A 27,427-nucleotide genomic window follows, 5' to 3' on the forward strand; every position below is an offset into this window, starting at 1 on the left:
TGTGCCTTGCTTACAGTCAAGCATGGTGGTGGGAGTGTCATGGTCTGGGGCTGCATGAGTGCTGCCAGCACTATGGAGCTACAGTTCATTGAGGGAACCATGAATGCCAACGTGTACTGTGACATACTTAAGCAGAGCATGAACCCCCCCCTTCGGAGACTGGGCTGCAGGGCAGTATTCCAACATGATAACAACCCCAAACACAGCTGCAAGATGACCACTGCCTTGCTAAAGAAGCTGAGGGTAAAGGTGGTGGACTGGCCAAGCATGTCTCCAGACCTAAACCCTATTGAGCATCTGTGGGGCATCCTCAAATGGAAGGTGGAGGAGCGCAAGGTCTCTAACATCCACCAGCTCTGTGATGTCATCATGGAGGCGTGGAAGAGGACTCCAGTGGCAACCTGTGAAGCTCTGGTAAACTCCATGCCCAAGAGGGTTAAGGCAGTGCTGGAAAAGAATGGTGGCACAGAAAATATTGACACTTTGGGCTCAAATTGGACATTTTCACTTAGGGGTGTACTCACTTTTGTTGCCAGCGGTTTAGACATTATTGCCTGTATGTTGAGTTATTTTAAGGGGACAGAAAATTTACACTGTTATACAAGCTGTACACTCACTACTTTAAATTGTAGCAAAGTGTCATTTCTTCAGTGTTGTCACATAATCTAACTCATGCTAACTCTCTGTCCACGCCAACAACACTACACACGGCTGCTATGTAAGCAGCCTTATATAGTGTGGGGCATGAACTTAATCCCCCTGAGCCATGATTGGCCAAAGGCACCCTGCCTTTGGCCATTTATGGCTCTCTCACCAGAGCGCGCTGTGATTGACCAAACCATGCAGGTCAGGTGCATGCTTTGGCCAATCATCATACAGCAATGCACTGCGATCTCGCAGTGCAATATGGGGCACTCCGCAGTGCTCCAATTTCCCACGAATGCCCCATAATGTTCGCTGTTCTGCGAATGGGCGAACACTCGATGTTCAAGTCGAACTTATGTCCCGATGTTCGAGTCGAACTTATGTTTGACCCGAATATTGAGCTTATCCCTACTCACAGCTCTGAGGTCCTACACATCAAACAAGTTGTGAGGGTTGGCAAAACTCCAGACTACATCACCTCCCCTCATGGTGTAAATAATCATAGAGTCACACATTGCTTCTTTCTCCATATGTAAAACTTGATTGACAAGGCAGCAACACAGACATAGTATAGACATAGACCCAGTCCATGGTACCTGCCTGGCTACCATGACAATAGTACAATTTGTCCTGTCTGCCTTGCTATTATGGCTATACAGTAGTGCTATTTATCTTGGAACTCAATCCTTTCCTTACCATCCTCTATAGCAGGGGTCTCAAACTGGCGGCCCTCCAGCTGTTGCAAAACTACAAGTCCCATGAGGCATTGCAAGGCTGACAGTTACAAGCATGACTCCCAAAGGCAGAGGAATGATGGGACTTGTAGTTCCGCAACAGCTGGATGGCCACCAGTTTGAGATCCCTGCTCTATGGGCTTTGAGGAAATCTTTCAGGCACCATTAATTGTAGCTCCATTAACCTTTCAACTCTGCTGCTCTACATCACTGAAATGTCAGGAGAACCACAACCAGATTGATTCTTCAAGGAACCTTATTTAAAAAATTAACAGTTCTTTCCAGCTGCGTTCATTTTGAGTCCGATCAGATTTTGAAAATAACAGTCACATGTAGCACCCCCTCACCCCTGGAGGCATGGTGGTACCCCCAGAGACATTACCACTTTAAGACACTGATTAAATAAAAACTCATATTTCATTCAGAGTGGTCTAAAACGTGATCATTTGGTTATATAAAATATAGTAGCCACCTAAAGCCAAATATGAGCATCTAAGAAAGGCAAATACAATATCACAGAGATAATGAATTTGCAGTTTGCCCACATGTCCCACACCCTTCAGCATCATACACTTAGATGGCTTTCACACCGAGCCACCCCAGGCATCGGCGGTAAAGTGCTGCTATTTTTAGTGCCGCTTTACTGTCGTTTTAGCGGCGCTATTCGGCTGCTTGTTTTAACCCCCGCTAGTGGCCGAAAAAGGGTTAAAACCACCCGCAAAACACCGCCGGAGTGGAGTTTTTCCGGCGGTATTGCATCACTGCCCCATTTCAGTGGGGAGCAGCGGTGGAGGAGCAGTGAGTTCCCTGCTCCAAAGAAGCTGCTGGCAGGACATTTTGTGACGCCCTGCCAGCGCACCGCTCCAGTGTGAAAGGAGATGCTTTTTTCAGGTGCTACAGCGCTAGAAATAGTGCCTGTATAGCACCTGAAAAAAAGCTGGCAGTGTGAAAGGGGTCTTATGGTCCTACTTTGCATAAAATGTATAACTTATTATCTTGTGTGCTGGTCAAGTCATATTTCTGCGGTTCATAAACTCACTTCCTCAGGTTCTGTGAAACAGTAAAGGAAACTCCAACAGCTTCTCATCTAAATTTTAAAGAGATGTCAGCTGGGTAGGCCTTGTGGCATCTTATGCTGCGTACACATGGTTGGACTTTCTGGCAGGAAAGGTCAGACGGAATCTTTTCAGCGGACATTCCAATCGAGTGTGGGCCTCATCTGACTTTTTCTTTCAAAAATTCTGACGGACCTAGAAATAGAACATGTTTCAAATCTTTCTGAAGGAATCAGTTCCTATTGGGAAAACCGCTCGTCTGTATGCTGTTCCGACGGACCAAAAACGACGCATGCTCTGAAGCAAGTACGAGACGGCAGCTATTGGCTACTCGCTATTGAACTTCCTTTTTCTAGTCCCGCCATACGTGTTGTATGTCACAGCGTTCTAGACGGTCTGACTTTGGTGTGATCGTGTGTACGCATGACAGTTGACAGTCAGTGGAACTCCGTCAGGACTCCATCAGAAAAACCTTCAGAGTTCATTCCGACGGAAAAAACAGTCGTGTGTACACGGTATTAGAGACCAGACTGAGTGGAGATCCCCAGCAGACTGAGGTGCTCATGCCTTGGGATTTAGGGGGTCTGGTTTGAGAACATTGTGGATCTCAAAGAGAGTACAACTTCTGAGTTTGGTTTAAATGTTCTACTGAAAATAGAGCAAGCAGCATTTTTTTTTTTAAAGAGGAGGGAGCCGTTCATCCATCAGAAGGTTTATACTAGTGGAGATCCCACATAGGGGAGCAAACAGCACCTATCCCCACTGACTGGACCAAACAACCCCACGAAACAAAAGCATGTAAGATTGTGAAATTAAGTTTGCTAAAATCACTGTAATGGTATATAACTGACCAGGAGAGGGTATTTTTTTTTAACAAAGATGCTTTGCTCCAGGTAAACAATTGGTATTTTTTTATGGTATTACTGGAGGGGAAGGTAATGTTATTCATATACTGTATATGATCCCCTACTTTCCTTAAAGCGGAGTTCCAACCACATATATGATTTTTTTAAAAATCCATCTGTCACTATCATATTATGCTAATGTCTCATTTGTGAGACTGGTAACTAGTGCCGCTTTTGTTAGTATTTTATTAAAAAGCGTACCTTATATTCCCCCTGCTCGGGCATTCCCATCTTGCTTGTGGGCAAGCAAAGCCCACAAGCATAAACTTCCGGGTTTACGGGGCCGCTGAATAACCAGCATGCACCGCCCGTACTCGCGCATATGCAGTAAGCATACATCGCATCAATGAGAGCCCTCAGAACTGCCCACTGACTCCTGGGAAAGAATGACACACATCTCCCAGGAGCCCTAGCGAGCACAGGCGCCGAGGGAAATGACATAAATCACCACTGGAGAGGCAGAATATAGGAGACCCCATAGCAACAGTGAAGAAGGGGTGAGTAAAAAAAAAAAAAAATTCCAATTATTGTTGCTGAAGGATTATAATGTTTATTTCTGTAAAGTAAATTTTATGGGTGGAACTCCGCTTTAATAAAAAATAAATTCAGTACTAGCAATGTCACAAAGTGTGCACGTATTTATACATGAATGCTATTAAAAACTGTTTTCCACAAGCTAACTTTAAATTTATGTGGCCCTTTAACTACAAAACATTACTGAACTGGCTGAGTGGAAAAGAGGAGGCAGCTTGTTCAGATAGCATAATGCTGAGTCCTTTGAAGCAGTGCAGGCCCTGGCAGCTGGAAAACTTTGATAAACACATAGGATTTTTCCTTTTTCCATTTCACCTACAGCCACACAATGTCATTTGCATCACAGCAGGTAACACATTATCAGAAAAATGAGAGGGTGAGCAGACAACAAATGGGGGTTTTCTTTCCTTCAATTTACATTTTAATTCTTATAGTAATGTTAGAGGAAGCAAAGAGATCCTCAAAATTTTCATTTAAAAGGAACTTTCATATTTCTTCTTAAAATATTTAACCACTTAAAGTGGTTGTAATCCTAGTTACACCACTTGTACCTACAAATAAGCCTATAATAAGGCTTATCTGTAGGTACTGTAAATATCTCCTAAACCTCCGTGGTTTAGAAGATATTTACCACATACGCTTGCACCGATGTCATTGGCGCATGCGCTGTGAAGAAACGGCCCTCCGTGCTCTTTCTTCACTAGCAAGTGCCATGACTGACTGCTGAAACAAAGCTCAAACAAGCTCAAACTCCCTGATGGGTCCAATCAGAGCCTCCTGGATAGTTCAAGCACATATAACATCTCCTTTCGTAACCAGGGATGGGCCGAACGCACCAGAACTTTCGAACACCGCGAAAGTTTGGACCCGAATAACAAACCTCATTAAAGTCAATGGAACCTGAATGTCAAAAATCAAAAGTGCCTATTTTGAAGGCTTATATGCAAGTAATTGGGCATACAATGGTTATAGGGGTCCGGGTCCTGCCCTGGGGGACATGTATTAATAAAAAAAAGTTTGTGAAAAACATAATTTTTAAATGAGCAGTGATTTTTTGATTTTTAAAGTGAAAGCATAAAAATGAAAAATTCCTTCCAATATAGTGCCTGGGGGGTCCGCTTAGTCTACCTGTAAAGTGGAAGATCTGTACCATGTCTAGAATCTGCTGAAGCAATAATTGCATTTATAAAGCCCAAAAAAATGACATTTCCCTGCAAGCTGCCTTTATTTTGCTCAGCAGCAGCTAGGGAGCCAGTGTGTATGATGAAGCCACAATGTACAGTAGTGCACTGGGAACAAGATTAGAGATTTTTTGGAGATATTCTGGTGTCACTTTGACTTTGGATAGAAGTAACGGGTGCGTAAAAATTGGTCTTTGGGTGTTGTGGCGCCCTCCTACCGCAACCCTATAGAGGTAATCTCGATGCTGTAAAAAATTGCAATAATATGCACCTGTCAAACAGGTGCTGAAAAATTGGTCTTTGGGTGTTAATTTGTGCTCATGAAACCTATACCAAAAACATTCTTCCAGATGAAATGATTGAACACCCTCAAAGGTAGGCAGCCGCAAAGTCCTGCAGAGATTCCACACCCCAAAAAGACTTAATCAGTGACATCGGCATCAGGGACTTCATAGCTGGTAATCCGGGACTGATTAATTTTTTATAAAAGTCAAACGGTTCACAGAGTCTGTGGACAGACGCGTTCTATGATCAGTAACTAAACCTCCTGCAGCATTGAATGCCCGTTCTGAAAGCACGCTGCATGCAGGGCAGCCCAACAACTCAATAGTATACTGGGCAAGTTATGGCCAGTGGTCTATTCTCATGACACAGTAAGTTAATGGATTGTCAGCTGGAAAGCACTCCATCTCTGATTTGGCCACGAGATAATCATCCACCATGTGATGCAGACACTGCTGATGGGATGTGGAAGCCCTGGGCAGCGAGGACTAAAAAAATTCCGAAATGCCTCACTTAGACGGACGCATTCTCCAACGCTCCTCTCTTGACCAACAGAAGACTCAAAACAACGTTTTCCACGACACTGTAAGCTACTGGAGTCAGGAAAAAGGTTCATTAAAATTCTCTTTAACGTGTCCTCAAGAGATTTTATCTTCTGCACTCTCTGTGGGCACGTGATGAGTTCTGAGACCTTCCCCTTATAACGGTGGTCAAGGAGGGTTGCCAACCAGTAATCATCCTTCTCCTTTATGCCATATATTCTTGGGTCCTTTTGCAGGTTTTGAAGCATGAGGTTGCCCATGCGCCTCAAATTTTCCGAGGCTTGAAAAGCAGACTCCTCTGGGTCACTCAGGATGACAGCATCTGGAACTTCCTCCTTCCAGCCACGTACTACTCCCAAGGGTCCTAGGGTTTGAAAGCCATCGCTCACAGATTGACGAATGTCTTCCTCTTCTTCGAAGCCTATGAAAGTGCCAGAATCTTCATCCTCCTCCCCTCTCTCCTCCTGTGCGTTCTGTGACATAAGAATGATGGTGTCTGGATAAAGTGGGCCTTGAGAGGAAAAGAAGTCCCCCTCTTCCTCCGGCTGCTCTGCCTCCAGTGCCCTGTCCATAATACGACGCAGAATCTGCTCCAGCAGGAACACAACAGGGATTGCGTCACTGATGCATGCATTGTCACTGCTCACCATCCTTGTGGCCTCCTCAAATGGTGACAGTACAGTGCATGCATCCCTAATGATCAGCTATTGGTGTGGGGAAAAAAGCAGAGGCCGCTGCAGCATTCCCACAGTTGAGTTCCACCTGGTGGGCATATCACAAATCAGGCGGTTTACGGGCAGATGGAATTCCCGCTGAATTTCAACCAACCGAGCACTGGCTCTGTATGACTGCCTGAAATAGCTACAGACTCTTCTGGCCTGCTTTAGTACATCTTGCAACCCTGGGTACGTACTTAGGAAACGCTGCACCACCAAATTGAGGAAATGTGCCAGGCATGGCACGTGTCAACTTTTCCTGGCATGGTGTGGACCACCTCTGGGCCTGTCCCTGCAGAGCTGCAAGAATCTCTGCTCCGATGTGGTTCCTGTCCCCTAAACACACCAGCTGAAGCACTGTATGGCACCTTTTAGCCTGACTCTGGGAATAGCCCTTTGAACGCTTAGGGGGTACCTGATGTTCATAGGACAATTCTGCAGAGGAGGGCATGGAGGTGGCGGAGGAGGAGGGGGTAGAACTCAAAGATTTGGCATCATCACCACCAGCTGTATGCAGACATGGGGGCGCAACAAGTTGCAGCACCGAGCCCTGTCCTGCATCCTTTTAAGTTGCAAGCAGCATTACCCAGTGTGCTGTGAACAAAATATATTATCCCTGCCCATGCTTGCTGGACCACGTGTCAGCAGTAAGGTGGATTTTATGGCTGACTGCCTTGCCCAACGATGCCCGAACATTCCCTTCCACGTGATGGTAAAGAGATGGAACGGCCTTACGTCAAAAGTAGTAGCGACTGGGAATCTGCCATTGTGGTACAGCACATTGTGCAAATTCACAGAAGGAGGCAGAATCCACCAATCTGAAAGGCAGAAGTTGGAGAGCCAACAGCTTTGACAAGCTTGCATTCATGCTCTGGGCATGTGGGTGGCAGGGACTGTATTTCTTTTTCCCCTGTAGCAGATGGGGCAGAGAAATTTGCAGGCTACAGTCTACAGCTGGTGGTGTGCTGCTGGCAAATGTGCTGCTAGGACCTGGGACACCCTGTGCTATACCATCTTCCCTGCCAGTGGAGGCTGCTGAGAGGTGATGACTCGGTATTGCAGGGGCAGACTAAAGTGGGTAAAGAGGAGGAGGGACAGATTTGTGCCCCTTTTGTGTGGCTTTTAGGTGCTCTTGCCAACAGGCTGAGTGGTTGGACGTTAAATGCCTTGTTAAGCATGTGGTATCCAAATGGTTGGTGTTTTTGTCACGTTTGATGTGCCTGAGACACAGTTTGCAGATAGCAACAGTGTGATCTGCTGAAGATGTGCTGAAAAAGGCCCAGACAGCTGAGCTTTGGGGAGTGGGCCGGGAGATAACAGCTGCAGAATGTGATGGAATAGGGTGTCTGCTCTCTACTCTTTCTTGATGTTGGCCTCCTTGGGGTTTTGCCACCTCACCTTCCGTTTCCTCCTTTGCTCTATCTGGCACCCAAGTCGCATCAGTGACCTCATCATCATCATCATCATCTCCATCTCCTCCATCATCATCATTACCACTGGAGACAACTTGGCAATATGCTGGGGCTTGGAGAACATGAATGCCAATTTGTCTACCAGTGTAACTCCCTCTCTCTAGGCTCATGTTCCTGTCATCCTCAACCTCAGAACCAACATCTGAATCCAATAATGGCTGGGCATCATGAAGGAGCAAGTGGCTGACGTTGTGGTCAAATAACTCAGCTGACTCCTCAATGGCTGATGTTGGGGCTATGGCAGGAATAGATGTGGACAAGGAGGCAGGTTTATCCACTGGCAACTGCACACTTGTCTCTGCTTGCGTGACAGAGGATGAGGAGGATGAGGAAGGTTTAGTAAGCCAGTCCACCACCTCCTCTGCATGCTGTGGCTGGATAGCACAGGCAAACTCACTAAACAGAGGAAATGATGCCCTGCCTGAGGACTGACCACCACGTTCACCTTTGCCTGTGAACACATTTGTTGCTGGCTCCCTTACAGTGCCACGGAAAGATCTGCCTCTCCTTGCTGTCCTCCCAGACATTATTGGGAGGGAGGGGGTGGTGCTTATAAGCAAATGTAAAGAAGAAGTTGAAATCTGTAAGTAGATGCAATTTAATCAATGTAAATAGGTGTTTGGTGCACTCGCACTACACAGACACACTCCACGGATACACTATAATATACTGCAATATAATATGCCAAACGTACAGTGATGCAAAGAACTATATGGTATTAAACTGGCAGTAACACATGCAAAACAATATGGCGTTAAACTGGCAGTAATTCACACAAAATGATATGGCATTAAACTGACAGCAACACACACAGAATCATATGGCGTTAAACTGGTAGTAATGTACACAGAAGTAAATGGCGTTAAACTGGCAGTAACGCACACAGAACTATATGGTGTTAAACTGGCAGTAACGCAGGCAAAACTATATGGCGTGAAACTTGCAGTAATGCACACAGAACTATATGGCGTTAAACTGTCAGTAACGCAGGCAAAACTATATGGCGTTAAACTGGCAGTAACGCACACAAAATGATATGGCGTTAAACTGGCAGAAACACACTCAGAACTATATGGCGTTAAACTGGCAGTAACTCACACAAAACTATATGGCGTTAAACTGGCAGTAACGCACACAAAACGATATGGCGTTAAACTGGCAGTGACGCACGCAAAACAATATGGCGTTAAACTGGCAGTAATGCACACAAAACGATATGGCATTAAACTGGCAGTAACGCACACAGAACTATATGGCGTTAAACTGGCAGTAATGCAGGCAAAACTATATGGCGTGAAACTTGCAGTAATGCACACAGAACTATATAGCGTTAAACTGTCAGTAACGCAGGCAAAACTATATGGCGTTAAACTGGCAGTAACGCACACAAAATGATATGGCGTTAAACTGGCAGAAACACACACAGAACTATATGGCATTAAACTGGCAGTAACGCACACAGAAGTAAATGGCGTTAAACGGGCAGTAACGCACACAAAACGATATGGCGTTAAACTGGCAGTAATGCACACAGAACTATATGGGAGTAAACTGGCAGTAACACACGCAAAACTATATGGTGTTAAACTGGCAGTAATGCACACAGAACTATATGGCGTTAAAATGACAGTAACAAACGCAAAACTATATGGCATTAAACTGGCAGTAACACACACAGAAGTAAATGGTGTTAAACTGGCAGTAACGCACGCAAAACTATATGGTGTTAAACTGGCAGTAATGTATATATACAGTAGGTTACAAAAGTGAGTACACCCCTCACATTTTTGTAAATATTTTATTATATCTTTTCATGTGACAACACTGAAGAAATTACACTTTGCTACAATGTAAAGTAGTGATTGTACAGCTTGTATAACAGTGGAAATTTGCTGTCCCTCAAAATGACTCAACACACAGCCATTAATGTCTAAACCGCTGGCAACAAAAGTGAGTACACCCTTAAGTGAAAATGTCCAAATTGGGCCAAATTAGCCACTTTCCCTGTCATGTGACTCGTTAGTGTTACAAGGTCTCAGGTGTGGATGGAAAGCAGGTGTTTTAAATTTGGTGTTATCGCTCTCAGTCTCTCATACTGGTCACTGGAAGTTCAACATGGCACCTCATAGCAATGAACCCTCTGAGGATCTGAAAAAAAGAATTGTTGCTTTACATAAAGATGGTCTAGGCTATAAGAAGATTGCCAAGACCCTGAAACTGAGCTGCAGCACGGTGGCTAAGACCATAACAGGACAGGTTTCATTCAGAACAGGCCTCGCCATGGTCGACCAAAGAAGTTGTGTGCATATGCTCAGCATCATATCCAGAGGTTGTCCTTGGAAAATAGACGTATGAGTGCTGCCAGCATTGCTGCAGAGGTTGAAGGGGTGGGGGGTCAGCCTGTCAGTGCTCAGATCATTCGCCACACACTGCTTTAATTTGGTCTCATGGCTGTTGTCCCAGAAGAAAGCCTCTTCTAAAGATTATGCACAAGTAAGTCCACAAACAGTTTGCTGAAGACAAGCAGACTAAGGACATGGATTACTGGAACCATGTTCTGTAGTCTGATGAGACCAAGATAAACTTATTTGGTTCAGATGGTGTCAAGCGTGTGTGGCGACAACCAGGTGAGGATACAAAGACAAGTGTGTCTTGCCTACAGTCAAAAATGGTGGTGGGAGTGTCATGGTCTAGGGCTGCATGAGTGCTGCTGACACTGGGGAACTACCGTTAATTGAGGGAACCATGAATGCCAACATGTACTGTGACATACTGAAGCAGAGCATGATCCCCTCCCTTCAGAGACTGGGCCGCAGGGCAGTATTCCAACATGATAACAATGCCAAACACACCTCCAAGATGACCATTGCCTTGCTAAAGAAGCTGAGGGTAAAGGTGATGGACTGGCCAAGCATGTCTGCAGACCTAAACCCTATTGAGCATCTGTGGGGCATCCTCAAATGGAAGGTGGAGGAGTGCAAGGTCTCTAATATCCACCAGCTCCGTGATGTCATCATGGAGGAGTGCAAGAGGACTCAAGTGGCAATCTGTGAAGCTCTGGTGAACTTCATGCCCAAGAGGGTTAAGGCAGTACTGGAAAATAATGGTGACCACACAAAATATTGACACTTTGGGCCCAATTTGGATACTGTAACTCTGCTAATCAAAATAATATATAAAAAACAAAAGGGATACAGCGCTAAAAATATATGAGTGAACCCCAGAGAAATATCCGTGGATAAAAACCAAACTGTAGGGTGCTGTGTAAAGTGCTAAATACATATACAATCAAATAGTGAACTGAAAATAAAACAATAATGTTGTGAAACATTCAAAATATTATGACACTGTGCTATGTGCTGTGTTAAATACATATACGTTCAAGGGGTGATCCTGACTTCCGTCCATGCCTGTTTGACCCCACCTCTGGTGTGTGTGTCCACAGCTTAAGGTAAGAGTACTCATCCCTTTCCACTGGTGTTGGAGGCACATTCCCGGGTGTCATGTGCGCATATCACCCTGCTTGATCCAGCTTTATTATTACTTCCCACAAATTTTTAATACCCTGCGATCATGTTTAGAGGATTGAACATGACATTTTGAATTTTATTATACTCAAGTGACTTTCGTGTTGCTATTTATTTATTTTTTCAGAATAAGTTTTTTGAACATAGCAGGTCATCATATACGAAAATTTTCTGGCTAGGTCAGCATATCTTGTTTGGGTATCACACCATTCAGAATTGTTTATTTTATTACCAGGATCACCCCTTGAACGTATATGCATTTAACACGACACATAGCACAGTGTCATAATATTTTGAATGTTTCACAACATTATTGTTTTACTTTCAGTTCCCACTTTGATTGTATATGTATTTAGCACTTTACACAGCACCCTACAGTCTGATTTTTATCCCCAGATATTTCTCTGGGGTTCACTCATATATTTTTATCCCATTTGTTTTTTATATCTTATTGCAATTAGTCTTATTGCTGATGCTGGCAGCTGTTTGTTACTAGTAGCGCAAATTTCTTTCTTTCAATGATCAAAATAATATGACATTAGTGTGACTCTTATTTAAGGTAGCTGAAATGAACGAATGAGTTTTGCTCTTGGAGAGATTTATTCCCCTTTCTACACTGTGATTCATAAATTATTATCATTACCATAAGATACAATCAAGTTGGCCTGGTGAGGGCACACGTTAGCATGACAACTTCTTTTTCATAGGTTTGCGATTGCTAATAAATCCAAATGAATTTGTGTTCACTGACGTTAGCTTTTGACAGTAGATGCAAATGTTATCCAGATCATCCATAATCTTTATGGGGCATGGTCCTTTATCTGGGAAGATCATTTTCGCTGTGTGTATGTGTGTGTGTGTTTGTATGTATGTATATATATATATATATATATATATATATATATATATATATATATAAAATCACATACATACTTTTTTTATCTTTTCTTGCTCATTGGGGATCAGGATCTGGTCACGGGAGACCTCATACAGATACTCAAAGCAGCTGTGCAGCAACACAGGTCACTACTGCTGAAATCAACCAGCAATATATCACTATAGCAGCTAGGAATCTATTGTTGCATAGAGATGCCGCACAGAACCACACCAGCTTCTGTACTCAGATGAAGTGTAAAAATGCTGTAACATCACTTGTGATGTCACTGCATCCACACTGTAAACACAATACAGAAGCATTGTGTTTACCTTAATCTGCTTCAAGCACTCCTGTGGAGCACTGTGGAGCAGTATCAGAAGCCAAAGAACTAATTGTTTCAGCTGTTGAGCTTAGTGCTGGATGTTGGTTGTCACTAAACGAAACCACTAAAGTGCTACTAACCACCAATGATTGTGGGATTGTTTTGGGTGGGAAGTAGTGATGGGCTAGATGTTCAACTTAAACATCAGCTGGTCGTTTGTTAGTAGAACAAACAAACATATGGGGCGTTTTCAGGAAGTTTGCCAGCCGCGGAGCGCTCCATAATGCACTACGAGATTGCAGTGCATTGAAGGCTGCTGACTGGCCAAAGTATGCACCTGACCTGTATGCTTTGGCCAATCACAGTGTGAAGTGCTGTGAGAGCCATGATTGGCCAAAGGCAGGGTGGCTGAGGGGCTGAGTCCACGCCCCACACTATATAAGGCTGCTTACCTGCCGGCCGTGTATAGTGTGAGAATTAAGAGAGAAATTAGGCAGGTTATTTAGTGGATTGAGCATGCAGTCAGTGTAGTATAAATAATACAGTGCAGAGTATATAGTGCAGTTAGTGTAATATATATAATACAGTGCAGAGTATATAGTGCAGTAAGTGTAGTGTATATATGTATATATAATACAGTGCAGAGTATATAGTGCAGTTAGTGTAATATATATAATACAGTGCAGAGTATATAGTGCAGTAAGTGTAGTATATATAATACAGTGCAGAGTATATAGTGCAGTCAGTGTAGTGTATATAATACAGTGCCGAGTATATAGTGCAGTCAGTGTAGTGTATATGATAAAGTGCAGAGTATATAGTACAGTCAGTCTAGTATATATAATACAGTGCAGAGTATATAGTGCAGTTAGTGTAGCATATATTATACAGTGCAGAGTATATAGTGTAGTCCATGTAGTGTATATAACGCAGTGCAGAGTATATAGTGCAGTGCAGAGTATATAATACAGTGTATTGAAGTGGTTAAGTAGAACCCTATGACAGAATTAAGAAAAAAAATGGCGTGGGGTCCCCCCAAAATCCATACCAGACCCTTTGGGTCTGGTATAGATTTTAAGGGGAATGCCATGCCAAAATTTACAGAAAAAACGGCGTGGGCCCCCCACCCCAAATTCATACCAGGCCCTTTGGGTCTGGCATAGATGTTAAGGGAAACTCCATGCCAAAATAAAAAAAATGAAATTAAAAAAAAATGGCGTTGGGTCCCACCCAAAATCCATACCAGACCCTCATCCGAGCATGCAGCCTGACAGGCCAGGAGGGGGGGGGGGGGCGAGCCTATATAAGAGCTGTTAAAGCAAAGAGACAGCAGTCGGCGGGAGGCCTCCCATGGAGGCGGAGCATTTTGCATTTTTTTCTATTTTTTTGGGTCCGTCGGGCGGCATGATTGACGGTGGATTTACATTGCGGGACATTTTCTTTTTTTATTAAAGTGGGAAGATTAGTATACTGCTGTTGTCCACCCTGCCTCTTTAATCAGGGCCACTTGATGCTAGGAACCCCAAATTGGGATATGTTGTAGTGCTAGTTCCACTGTGTTTGCACATCAAATTTGGGGTTCCTAGCACCAAGTGGCCCCGAGATATGGGGCCCCAAATTCGGGTCATAAAATGTTCCTTTAAAAACACTTATAAACGCAAACGCGGCTAAATGCGGTAACTGCGTTTAGCCGCGTTTAGCGTCTGAAACGTGGAAAACTTTTGCGTCTGAACCCATTTTTTGGCTTCTGGAAAAACTAGGTTAAACGCAACTGCCTAAAAACGCCAAAAAACGAGACTGTGTACATGGACACATAGGATAACATTGAATGGGTTCAGGGGCAGTTGAAAAAAGTGTCCAACTGCCTCTGAACGCGCGTTTAACAGCGTCTTGTGTGCATGAGGCCTTAAACTAAAAAAAGGTATTTATAATAATATATATATATATGTATATATATATATATATATATATATATATATATATATATATATATATATATAGTATCTCACAAAAGTGAGTACACCCCTCACATTTTTGTAAATATTTTATTAAATCTTTTCATGTGACAACACTTAAGAAAAGACACTTTTCTGCAATGTAAAGTAGTGAGTGTACAGCTTGTATAACAGTGTCAATTTGCTGTCCCCTCAAAATAACTCAACATGCAGCCATTAATGTCTAAACCACTGGCAACAAAAGTGAGAACACCCCTAAGTGAAAATGTCCAAATTAGACCTAATTAGCCTTTTTCCCTCCCCAGTGTAACGTGACTCATTAGTGTTACAAGGTCTCAGGTGTGAATAGAAAGCAGGTGTGTTAAATTTGGTGTTATTGCTCTCTCTCAAACTGGTCACTGGAAGTTCAACATGACACCTCATGGCAAATAACTCTCTGAAGATCTGAGAAAAAAATTGTTGCTCTACACAAAGATGGCCTAGGCTATAAGAAGATTGCCAAGACTCTGAAACTGAGCTGCGGCACGGTGGCCAAGACCATACAGCGGTTTAACAGAATAGATTCCACTCAGAAAAGGCCTCGCCATGGTCGACCAAAGAAGTTGAGTGCACGTGCTCAGGGTCATATCCAGAGGTTGTCTTTGGGAAATAGACATATGAGTGCTGCCAGGCTGACACTCTCCCATGAGCAATGAGACACTTTGGTTCTTCCCCACATAGTTGAGATGGATAATAACACAATCTATGAGGAATAAAGATGTTACTTGCCACCTTCCCACGGAGCCAGACGAAATCCCGGTGTAGTTGCAGTCCATTGCTAGGGACGACCACTGCAGGAACAACACCTTTGCCCCACATTGGGCACCAAATGTAGTGACATCTTAGACCTCCAAAGGCTTAATGGTGACCTCCAGGGTCAGGGAGAGCTGACATCCTTCCTTATAGTGTGGGTTATTAGGCATGGTGGGTGTATTGCAAGTTGAAAACATGGGCGCCAGTCACTTTTTGGAATGCAAGAAAAAGACATTTAACAGAACTGGGGGAGAGAGGGTTAGGACCAGGACACACTTAGGCAGATACAATATTAATTGGCAGACTTTGAGACAAAAATAATAGGCAGACAACAATACAGGTAGAGGGCCTTTAAGCTGGATGCAGCAACTGTATTTGTAGAACTGCTGTCTTCTATGGCAACTGAACTTTGAACAGTCAATAGAGATATATACATGGAACTCACAATAACCCATTATAGATCTTCTCTCACATCTATCCTATTGTAGATCTTCACCCACTGAGCTCCCGTTCTCTCACTAGACTTCAAGATCCCAGACATCACTGGATACCTTGAGCTCTTCCACAGCTAACCCGCTGTATTCTCCTCAAGCTTCACCCCTACTAATCCACTGGGTCCCTGGCTTGGCACTCTGCTGAAACTTTCTCACTTGTTCACCTTCCCCGACTAGTGAATAAGGCTGCTCTGGTACTTCTTCAGTCTTCCATAACTGGCCTCTGATAATAGGAGTGGTTGTCCCTAATGGAAACTGTGTCTCCTTTATCTCTGACCTTGATCCTTACTTGCCTCTGGTAACAGGAGTGGTCATCCCATGTGGCAACTGCTTCTCCCTCACCACTGTCAATGATGCGGTTCCCCGTCCGGTTGAACTTCTGCAACTTGGTTGGGGTTCCCCGTCCGGTGGAACTTCTGCAACTTGGTTGGGCTACCGGCTGAAAGCCCCAACCCCACACTGCTTCTCTCAAACCTGGATAGGCCTCAGACAGCCTAATAGCCAGGTACTCCTGGGATAGGCCTCAGGTTTCTGGCCTAGCAATCCGGAGCCTTGTAACACACGTCCACCCAGACAGCCATCCAAGTGCTACAGAACCCTGATCACCTGACTCCTCTCGAATAAATAAGCTCTCCCAGTAGGCCAAGGGACTAAAGAAACCCCTGCGAATTGGCTGAGACAACCCATCCACTCCTAGTCTGAATTCACTATGCCCTGGTCATTCTAATGCCATGGGCAACAATACCACTTAGTGACAGAAGAGAGATGTACATCAGATCCAGAGTTAGGGAAAAGCCAGTGAATCCCTTATCAATCAGCCAGGCTAATTACCACCTAGCAAGCTAAATTTGTTAGCAACCCTGCCTACTACCAGGGTGCAACATCAAAGAACCTGAGGGTAAAGGTGATGGACTGACCAAGCATGTCTCCACACCTAAACCCTATTGAGCATCTGTGGGGCATCCTCAAACGAAAGGTGAAGGAGCGCAAGGTCTCTAACATCCACCAGCTCTGTGTTGTCGTCATGGAGGAGTATAAGAGGAGACCAGTGACAACCTGTGAAGCTCTGGTGAGCTCCATGCCCAAGAGGATTAAGGCAGTGTTGGAAAATAATGGTGGCCACACAAAATATTGACACTTTGGGCCTAATTTGGACATTTTCACTTAGGGGTGTACTCACTTCTGTTGCCAGTGGTTTAGACATTAATGGCTGTGTGTTGAGTTATTTTGAGGGGACAGCAAATTTACACTGTTATACAAGCTGTACACTCACTACTTTACATTGTAGCAAAGTGTCGTTTCTTCAGTGTTGTCACATGAAAAGATATCATAAAATATTTACAAAAATGTGAGGGGTGTACTTACTTTGGTAAGATACTGTGTGTGTGTATATATATATATATATATATATATATATATATATATATATATATATAATGTTTTGTCTTTAAAGCGGAGCGCCGCCGAAAAAAATTTTTTTAAAAGTCAGCAGCTACAAATACTGTAGCTGCTGACTTTTAAAACATGGACACTTACCTGTTCAGGGCGCCCGCGATGTCGGCACCCGAGGCCGAAGCGTCTCTCCGTCCTCGGGTGCTGCCGCCTCCATCTTCGGTAAGGGAATCAGGAAGTGAAGCCGTGCGGCTTCACTTCCCGGTTCCCTACTGCGCATGCACGAGTCGCGCCGCGCAATACGAATGCTCCCTGCTGCCTCTGGGACCCGTGTGTTTCCCAGCAGGCAGCGGGGAGGGAGCAGGAAGTGGCGTAAGTAACCGCAGATTCTGCGGCTATCTACGCCGGAAGTGGGTACAGATACCTGTAATATACATGTATCTGTACCCCCCTCCCCCCTGAAAGGTGCCAACTGTGTCACCGGAGGGGGGGAGGAATCTGATGAGTGGAAGTTCCACTTTTGGGTGGAACTCCACTTTAATTTATATGTTAAACTGAATTTGTTGTTTTACAAGGTAAGGGTTCACACAGGGCCGTTTTTAAGGCAGGGCAAAAGGGGCAGCTGCCCTGGGTCCTGTCATTGTTGTGAGGCCCAAAGCAGCTGCCCCATACTTGCCAACTATCCTGGTTTAAATTCCCTCGTCCCTTGAGGTTTTAGTCCCATACTGTGTCCCAATATCTCAGTGTGAAGTGCTGATACTAATGCTGCCCAGCTCTGCCCTATTGTTGTGTACAGATGACTCACCTGCAGACCCTGTGTTTACATGTAAATTACCAGCATTCATATGTAAATAGCGGCGGCCAGTGGCATTGATATGTATATCATGCCCCCCTGAGGTCATATCCACAGTAATCTCTAGCAATAGCTGCCTGATCTGATTCAGTAAACTGATTTTGAGTCTAGCTGCTACATATTTATTGTATGTCTCAGAGCAGGTGGAGAGCGAAAATGCATGGGGGGCCCAAAGAAAAGTTTTGCCCAGGGTCCAATCAATATTAAAGACGGCCCTGGGTTCACATATACTTTAATCAGTAATCTTCGGGAGCAGAAGAACTACTGCAACCAGCATATAATATTGACCATAAGTATATAGATGTACACCATTATATAAAAAATACAAACTGTATTTTAAACTGTATTTCATTTTAGGTGGACATCACAGCAGCAGCATAGATGCATAGTTTACCAGAACAACATTGAAAGCAGTCAGTTAGTACAGTTAGTATTCATCTTTAGATTTGAAACAGCAGCAGCATAGATGCATAGTTTACCATAAAGACATTGAAAGCAGTCAGTCAGTATTCAATTTTAGGTGGATGTGAAGCAACAGCAGCATAGATGTATAGTTTACCAGTGCCAAGTTTCTGTTCTTGGACCTCTCCTATTCTCGATCTATACCTCCTACCTGGGTCTCCCAGGGCTTTTAATATCATTTCTACATTGATGACGCACAAATATATCTCTCTACCCCTCGACTCACGCTATAGCTAATTTACTGACTGACATATCAGTCTGGATATCACACTAATTCCTCAAACTCAATCTATCCAAAACCAAGCTCATAATATTTTCTCCCCCACGTGCCCCTTCCACTGACTTCTCTGTCAAGATCAATGGAACAATCATCAACCGGTCCCCCCATGCCAAGGTGCTATGTGTAGTCCTGGACTCTGAACTCTCATTTATAGGTAAAGTTGATCCAGGGAATATCCTATTGCCTCTTGAAGGATCAGGAAGGAATTCTTTCCCCTGCTGGAGCAAATTGAATCATGCTTTGCTGTTTTTTTTTTTGTCTTTCTCTGGATCAACTGTGGGTATAGGATTGTGTATTTAACCGCTTCAGCCCCGGAAGATTTTACCCCCTTCCTGACTAGAGCACTTTTTGCGATTCGGCACTGCGTCGCTTTAACTGACAATTGCACGGTTGTGCAACGTGGCTCCCAAACAAAATTGACGTCCTTTTTTACCCACAAATAGAGCTTTCTTTTGGTGATATTTGATCACCTCTGCGATTTTTTATTTTTTGCGCTATAAACAAAATAAGAGCGACAATTTTGAAAAAAACGCATTATTTTTTATATTTTTGCTATAATAAATATCCCCCAAAAATATATAAAAAAAAATTTTTTTTCCTCAGTTTAGGCCGATCCGGATCCTTCTACATATTTTTGGTAAAAAAAAATCGCAATAAGCGTTTATTGATTGGTTTGCACAAAAGTTATATTGTTTACAAAATAAGGGATAGTTTTATGGCATTTTTATTAATAATTTTTTTTACTAGAAATGGCGGTGAACAGCGATTTTTTATCATGACTGTGACATTATGGCGGACACATCGGACATTTTTGGGACCATTGTCATTTATACAGCAATCAATGCTATAAAAATGCAATGATTCCTGTGTAAAGGACACTGGCAGTGAAGGGGTTAACCACTAGGGGGCGGGGAGGGGTTAAGTCAGTACTAGGGAGTGTTTCTAACTGTAGGGGGATGGGCTAGCTGTGACGTCACTGATCTCTGCTCCTGATGACAAGGAGCAGAGATCAGTGACACTGTCACTAGGCAGAACGGGGAGATGCTGTTTCCATCAGCATCTCCCTGTTCGTCCTCTCCGTGAGGCGATCGTGGGTATCCCCGCGACGATTGAGTCCGCGGGACCCTCGACCCGACTCACGGAGCTCCCAACCGGCGCGCACACGCCGTGCCATTCTGCCAACGTACATTGGCGTGCGCCGGTCGGGAAGTGGTTAAGATTGTATGTTTTTTTTTCCTTTTGTTGTTTGAACTAGATGGACTTGTGTCTTTTTTAATCCAGACTAACTAATGTAACTATGTCTCCCTTCGTCCCAACATCCAATCACTGTCCAAAGCTTCCTTCCTCAACCCCCACAACATCTTCAAAATACACTCCTTCCTAACCAATAACTCCACAGAGCTTCTTATTCACTTATCTTGTCATATCTTGGCTTGACTGTGGCAACTCCCTTCTCATTGGCTTACCCTTACATAGACTATCCCCCTTCAGTTCATCACGAATGTTGCTGCCAGGCTCATTTACCTTACTAACCGTTCAATGTCTGCTACCCTTCTCTGCCAATCCTTCCATTGGCTGCCACTCACCCAACTAATTAAATTCAAAATACTAACACTAACTTAAAAAGCCATCCACAACTTGGCCCCCAGCTACATCCCTAACTTTGTCTCAAAATACCAACCAAATTATTCTCTTTGTTTATCCCAAGACCCCCTGCTCTTTAGCCCTTGTCACCTCCTTCCATGCTCGCTTCCAGGACTTTTCTCGAGCCTCTCCCATCCTATAGAATGCGCTACCCCAATTTGTCTGGCTTTCTCCTTCTCTGTCAACTTTTAGGCAATACCTCAAAATTCTTCTCTTTAGAGAAGCCTATCCTGTCTCCACCTAACAACTGTATTTCCACATTCTCCATCAGCCTATCCCACACAGATTTTACCTTTTGTATCATTTGACCCTCCCTTTTATATTTTGAAAGCTGTAACGAGCAGGGCCTTTTTATCCCTCCTGTATTGAATAGTATTGTAACTGTACTGTCTGCCCCCATGTTGTAAAGCGCTGTGCAAACTGTTGGCACTATATAAACCCTGTTTAATAATAAAATTAAAAATAGTGTTTGTATAACACCACACATTCCCCAAATGTCAGTTTTTGAGCCACATTCAAATATATTTGTGGAAAGATAATTTGTATATTTTTAATTTATAATTTGTAAATTTTTGAAAATGTTTCAAACTGCTTTTGTTTGTTTGCTTCTAATTTTGAGCTTATGGAAACATGTACTATCAAATTGTGCAACAGACATTATTCATGTGTGCAGTTTAAAATAAGTTAATTAAATGATCATACAATTCCTTATAGGCCTGCGCTTATAATGCCTAGACAAAACAACGTGCAAAACACATTGTTTTCTATTTCCACCAACCATAATAATGTTGAATATGCTTATAGTAGAATAACAGAAATTCCACAGCTCAGTGTTTTTCATAGATAAATTGCCCCCGGCTGAATTGATATTCTAATCTGACATTTAATTTGAATCCCTTTCTAATCTAAATAACTCTCCGGTTTCTCTTTATCTGGCAGATTAAATTGTTGGCTTGCATTCAGAACAAATGTAATGTTCTAAGCCAACATGATCAATCCCATTCTGACTTAATAACAGTCACGTACTACTGCACTTAACAAAACGTTCAATTTTGTGCAGTGCTCAAAAATTCATGATAATAAAAATTCATATACAGTATCTCACAAAAGTTAGTACACCCCTCACATTTTTGTAGATATTTTATTATATCTTTTCATGTGACAACACTGAAGAAATTACACTTTGCTACATCGTGGAACACTTTTTTTTTTTCTTTTTTAATAAAGTGGGAAGATTAGTATACTACAGCTTGTCCACCCCGCCTCTTTAAGCCCCTATTGCAGCTGACAACAGAGGTTATACGATCATTTAAACTAAAAAAGGTATTTATAATGTTATATATATATATACAGTATCTCACAAAAGTGAGTACACCCCTCACATTTTTGTAAATATTTTATTAAATCTTTTTCATGTGACAACACTGAAGAAATTACACTTTGCTACATGTAAAGTAATGATTGTACAGCTTGTATAACAGTGTAAATTTACTGTCCCCTCAAAATGACTCAACACACAGCCATTAATGTCTAAACCGCTGGCAACAAAAGTGAGTACACCCCTAAGTAAAAATGTCCAAATTGGGCCCAATTAGCCACTTTCCCTCCATGGTGTCATGTGACTCTGTAGTGTTACATGGTCTCAGGTGTGGATGGGGAGCAGGTTTTTTTTTTTAAATTTGGTGTTATCGCTCTCAGTCTCTCGTACTGGTCACTGGAAGTTCAACATGGCAAAGAACTCTTTGAGTATCTGAAAAAAATAATTGTTGCTCTACATAAAGATGGCCTAGTCTATAAGAAGATTGCCAAGACCCTGAAACTGAGCTGCAGCATGGTGGCCAAGACCATGCAGTGGTTTACCAGGACAGGTTCCACTCAGAACAGGCCTCGCCATGGGCAGGCATGTACTGGCCATCGGGACTACCAGGAGTTTCCCGGTGGGCCAATGGCAGTCCTGGAGCCACTCCTCACTGACAGTGAGTGATCACGATTTCACTCCTGTCACCAAGGAGCAGCTGCCGACACTTGCTGAAAGGAGGATTAGGCTTTCTGCTCCCTCCAGCCTGCAGCGGGAGATAGACAGCTGGCAGACTTTCCTTCCTCTCTCCCCTTATCACTTGTCACTTATCACATGACATGAGAGAGGAATGAGAAGCTGCCTTCAGAACCGTGAGTACACGTGGGAGGGGGAGGAGAGGGGGACCACTTCGATGTAAAGGGTGCTGATGGGGAACACTCTGATGTAAGGGGGCTGCTGATGGGGACACTCTGATGGAAGGGGGCTGCTGATAGGGACACTCTGATGGAAGGGGGCTGCTGATGGGGACACTCTGATGGAAGGGGGCTGCTGATGGGGACACTCTGAAGGAAGGGGGCTGCTGATGAAGACACTCTGATGGAAGGGGGCTGCTGATGGGCACACTCTGATGTAAGGGGGTGCTTATGGGGACACTCTGATGTAAGGGTGTGCTGATGGGGACACTCTGATGTAAGGGGGTGCGGATGGGAACACTAAGATTAAAGTGGACCGGTCTGGATGAGGTCCAGGGCCAAATTTTTGTCCCAGTCCAACCCTGGCCATGGTTGACCAAAGAAGTTGAGTGCACATGCTCAGCATCAAATCCAGAGGTTGTCTTTGGGAAATAGAGGTATGAGGATGCTGCCAGCATTCCTGCAGAGTTTGAAGCGGCGGGGGTCAGCCTGTCAGTGACCCCGCCCTCCTCTGACACCATGGGGAAAGCCATAGGGAAGTCCCTGTGCATCAGAGGGGGGCGGGGTCACTGGGTGGCCACGCCCTCCGTTATATAAGAGTTGTCACTAGGACAGAAGCGCCACACAGCGGGAGACTCCCATTGAGGCGGATCGTCTAGAGGATGAAGCAGAGAAGAAGAAGCCGTAGGAAGATGAAGCCGGAGGAAGATGCTGGACGAGAAGACCAGAGGAAAAAGCGGAGGAAGATAGAGAAAGAAGTGGGGAAAGAACAAGATGGAGGAAGAAGAAGAACACCAAAGGAAGACCAGAAGAAGGTGGAAGAAGAAGCGGGGAAAGAAGAAGACTTTAACAAAGGAATTGTCAAAAACCGTCTATTGTCTTTTTTAACATTTTTGACACTTTTTTTGAGAAATGGTAGGGGTACATTCTTACCCCATTACCAATTCACATGGGGGGGCGGGATCTGGGGGTCCCCTTGTTAAAGGGGGCTTCCAGATTCCGATAAGCCCCCCACCCACAAACCCACACAACCACCGGGCAAGGGTTGTGGGGATAAGGCCCTTCTCCCCATCAACATGAGGACAAGGTGCTTTGGGGGGCTACCCCAAAGCACCCTCCCAATGTTGAGGGCATGTGGTCTGGTACGGTTCAGGAGGGTCTGTTGAGGGGCGCTCTCTCGTCCCCCCTCCTTTCCTGCGTCCTGCAAGGTTGCGTGCACGGATAAGGATCTGGTATGGATTTTTGGGGGGACCCTATGCCATTTTTTTTTACATTTTAGCGTGGGGATTCCCCTTAAAATCCATACCAGACCTGAAGGGTCTGGTATGGATTTTGAGGGGGACCTCACGCAATTTTTTTTTTTTTATTTTGGCGCGGGGGTTTCCCTTAATATCCATACCAGACCTGAAGGGCCTGGTATTTAATTTGGGTGGACCCCCACGCATTTTTTTTTTAAAATTTTGGTTCTGGGTTCCCTTATGGGGGAATACCATGGCGTTTTTATCAATAAACTTTTATGTGTATTGCCAGACCGACAATTCATTATAGCCGCGAGTAGTTTTAAATGACTTTTTTTCCTTTAGAAATGTCATTTTGCTGTCAGACTGTTCTAAACACGGGAAACATGTGCCACTTTACAGGCATACTATAGACATCCCCCAGGTACGAAAGTTAAAGGAATATTACACTTTTATTGTTTCACTTTAAGCATTATTAAAATCACTGCTCCCGAAAAAACGGCCGTTTTTAAAACTTTTTTTTGCATTGATACATGTCCCCTGGGGCAGGACCCAGGTCCCCAAAAACTTTTTAAGACAATACCATGCATATAAGCCTTTAAAATTAGCACTTTTGATTTGTCATGTTCGTGTCCCATAGACTTTGATGGTGTTCATGTGTTCGAACAAATTTTTTGCCTGTTCGCAGGTTCTGGTGCGAACCGAACTGGGGGGTGTTCGGCCCATCCCTACTCTTGACCAATTGGACTGTTATCCATCTTGATCTGGAGCCCAGACATGGAGGTCCCATACTTTTGTGTTACACCATATGCCTTGTTGACTCACTGAGCATATGCCCATTTGAGTCCTCTTACTTCTGTAAGCCTCCTCACTAACCGGTGGTGGTTCTATTGTCTGTGTCTTCACGTCAATACCAATTTCACGTGGAATCCCACTTCTGGTTACATAATCTGTTTTCACCATTTATCCAAGGACTGTTATATTTATGGTTTAAAAATCTTTATATGATGGCACATGGACTTTAGTTTGGGTATGAATTTCACATCACTTTTCACTGTTTTTTTGTGGTCATTGCACAGTGTATATTAGTTTGTATATATATGAATTTGTATCATCATGAATTTTTGAGCGCTGCAAAAAATTATACCTTTCACATATCCCTTGATTTACTGTTGTGCTGGCTGCTATTTGATATACATTTGGATGTCAGCGTGAAATACACCAATTTTTCTATTAACAAAACGTATAAAGAAAAAAAATGTAGAAAAACAATAATGCAAGCATTAAATGGATTGTTTTCTCTCTAGGGATCATGGTGAAACGTCATCCTCATTCACCATATAATCCAGAGACAGTATAAAGCTTAAGAGCAATATGTAACAATTACAATGACATGAAACAGATCATTACACCTACCCTAAGTCAATGGCAGTTGGTCTTAATAGAAGACACTTCTTGGAAGAAACACAGGCCTAGCATAGCTTGCCAGTATCCAAACCTGCTCCCATGCTGTCACTGTGATATTTCAAGACATTAGTCCCAGCTGGCAGATCCATCTATCATGATGTATAGCAATGGGTGCTTTTCACAGATCTATGGATTCTGATTTTCTACATCATCATTCCCTGTACAAATATGTAAGCACAAGAACAATGTCATCGTTAATGCATATAGAAAAGGACGAGACTTACCAGTGGAGAACAGGAAAAACATTTTTTTTACCAATTTTACATGGGAGGTTTGCATGACATACTGTATATACCACTTATTAGCAGTGTGACAAATAATTCCATTAATATAGCACCTATAATTTCCATATTGCCTAAAAAAAATAAAAGAAGGGCACAGGAAAATAATTAAAGTGCATCTAAGGCTTTAGTTTTTAGTGACAGCATAGTCAGTTTTTTTTATGGCTGTCTGTGTCCCTGTTAGGTTTGCCACAGGGACTGAAGATTAGCAAAAAGCTAAAACATTGATATATCACCAGAACAGAAACAGAGGGGACATCTTACAATGGGGGCCGTTACTGTCAGGTACTGACACAGAAGAGGGACGCTCCACATAGGATCTTCATATCCACAGGGCATATGAAACCAGGGACCTTTGGATATCTTCCGCTCACTAAGCAGCTACATTTGAAGCTCTAGCGACACCCTGTCCCGATTACCCTTCATACGCATGACTGTCTATGGGTGGAGTCCTTTCGCTACCAAGCACACATACTACCATACATATTTTGGAAACGCATTGTATTTCAAGCTTCCAGGTCTGGCGCCCATCTGTACCTGGTCTGGCGCCCATCTGTACTTTCATTTGAACAGTTGCCTCTTCTGCTTTTTGAACATGAAGTCATTCCAATTGACCTAAAATATATTTGATTATATTCCACTCTCTACCCCTGATGAAGGTGTAAAAAACTGGAAACGCGTCGGGTATCAGGGTATACTACCTATTGGAGAGCACTTATGTCACTTTGTATTTCATGATTTTTTCGGTGTTTTGTTTTTTTGCTTGATGCATGTATGTACTGTATAGACATTATACGTCTTTTTATCCATGATCATATTGTCTAGATTTACATTTAATAAATTAAAGATATTTATTCTTACATCAGAGTTGGTGGTCTTTCAAAGTCCCATTTAGGGGGTATTTCTCTTTGTTCCTTTTTTGCAAGCAAAGCTCAAGAAAAATGCAGTCTGCAGTCTCTAACCATCTCTTTTATCATGTCCTCAGTCTCTAACCATCTCTTGTATCATGTCCACAGTCTCTAACCATCTCTAGTATCATAATAATCAAAAAATCTTGCTAGCAACTAATAATAGTTTAAATGGTCTAATATCTTAGCCAGCAACTGGTAGCACACTCCCAATAAAAATGTGACAAATATTTAATAAATGAATAAATGAACATTTGTGCTAATTAATGCAATCCATGTGTAAAATCAAAATATAAAAACAGTGATAACAACATAATTGAAATTCATCCTTGAACCGTTAATCCAATGTGTAAAGTGAACTATATAAGCGCTAAATAGAGCTGATGAATATGAAAAATCAAGGCATTAATCAAATGCATTCATAAATCTCTAATTCATTGTATAATATGTGAATAATTGTGTATTAAAAATCAAAGTCCAATATATCTTCTGTGCAAAAAAATATTGTGACAATCTTCTCATTCATATAAATAATCAAACTTGTTCCCCAGTGCTCTCCCCTCGGGTATTGTGCTCACCTCAATTGATGTAACCTCACAACAAAGTTGTGGTCAATTTAGACCAGGGATATGCAATTAGGGACCTCCAGCTGTTGCAG

The sequence above is a fragment of the Aquarana catesbeiana genome, linkage group LG02 (assembly GCF_042186555.1).
Source record: "Aquarana catesbeiana isolate 2022-GZ linkage group LG02, ASM4218655v1, whole genome shotgun sequence".
In the NCBI taxonomy this organism is placed as follows: domain Eukaryota; kingdom Metazoa; phylum Chordata; class Amphibia; order Anura; family Ranidae; genus Aquarana; species Aquarana catesbeiana.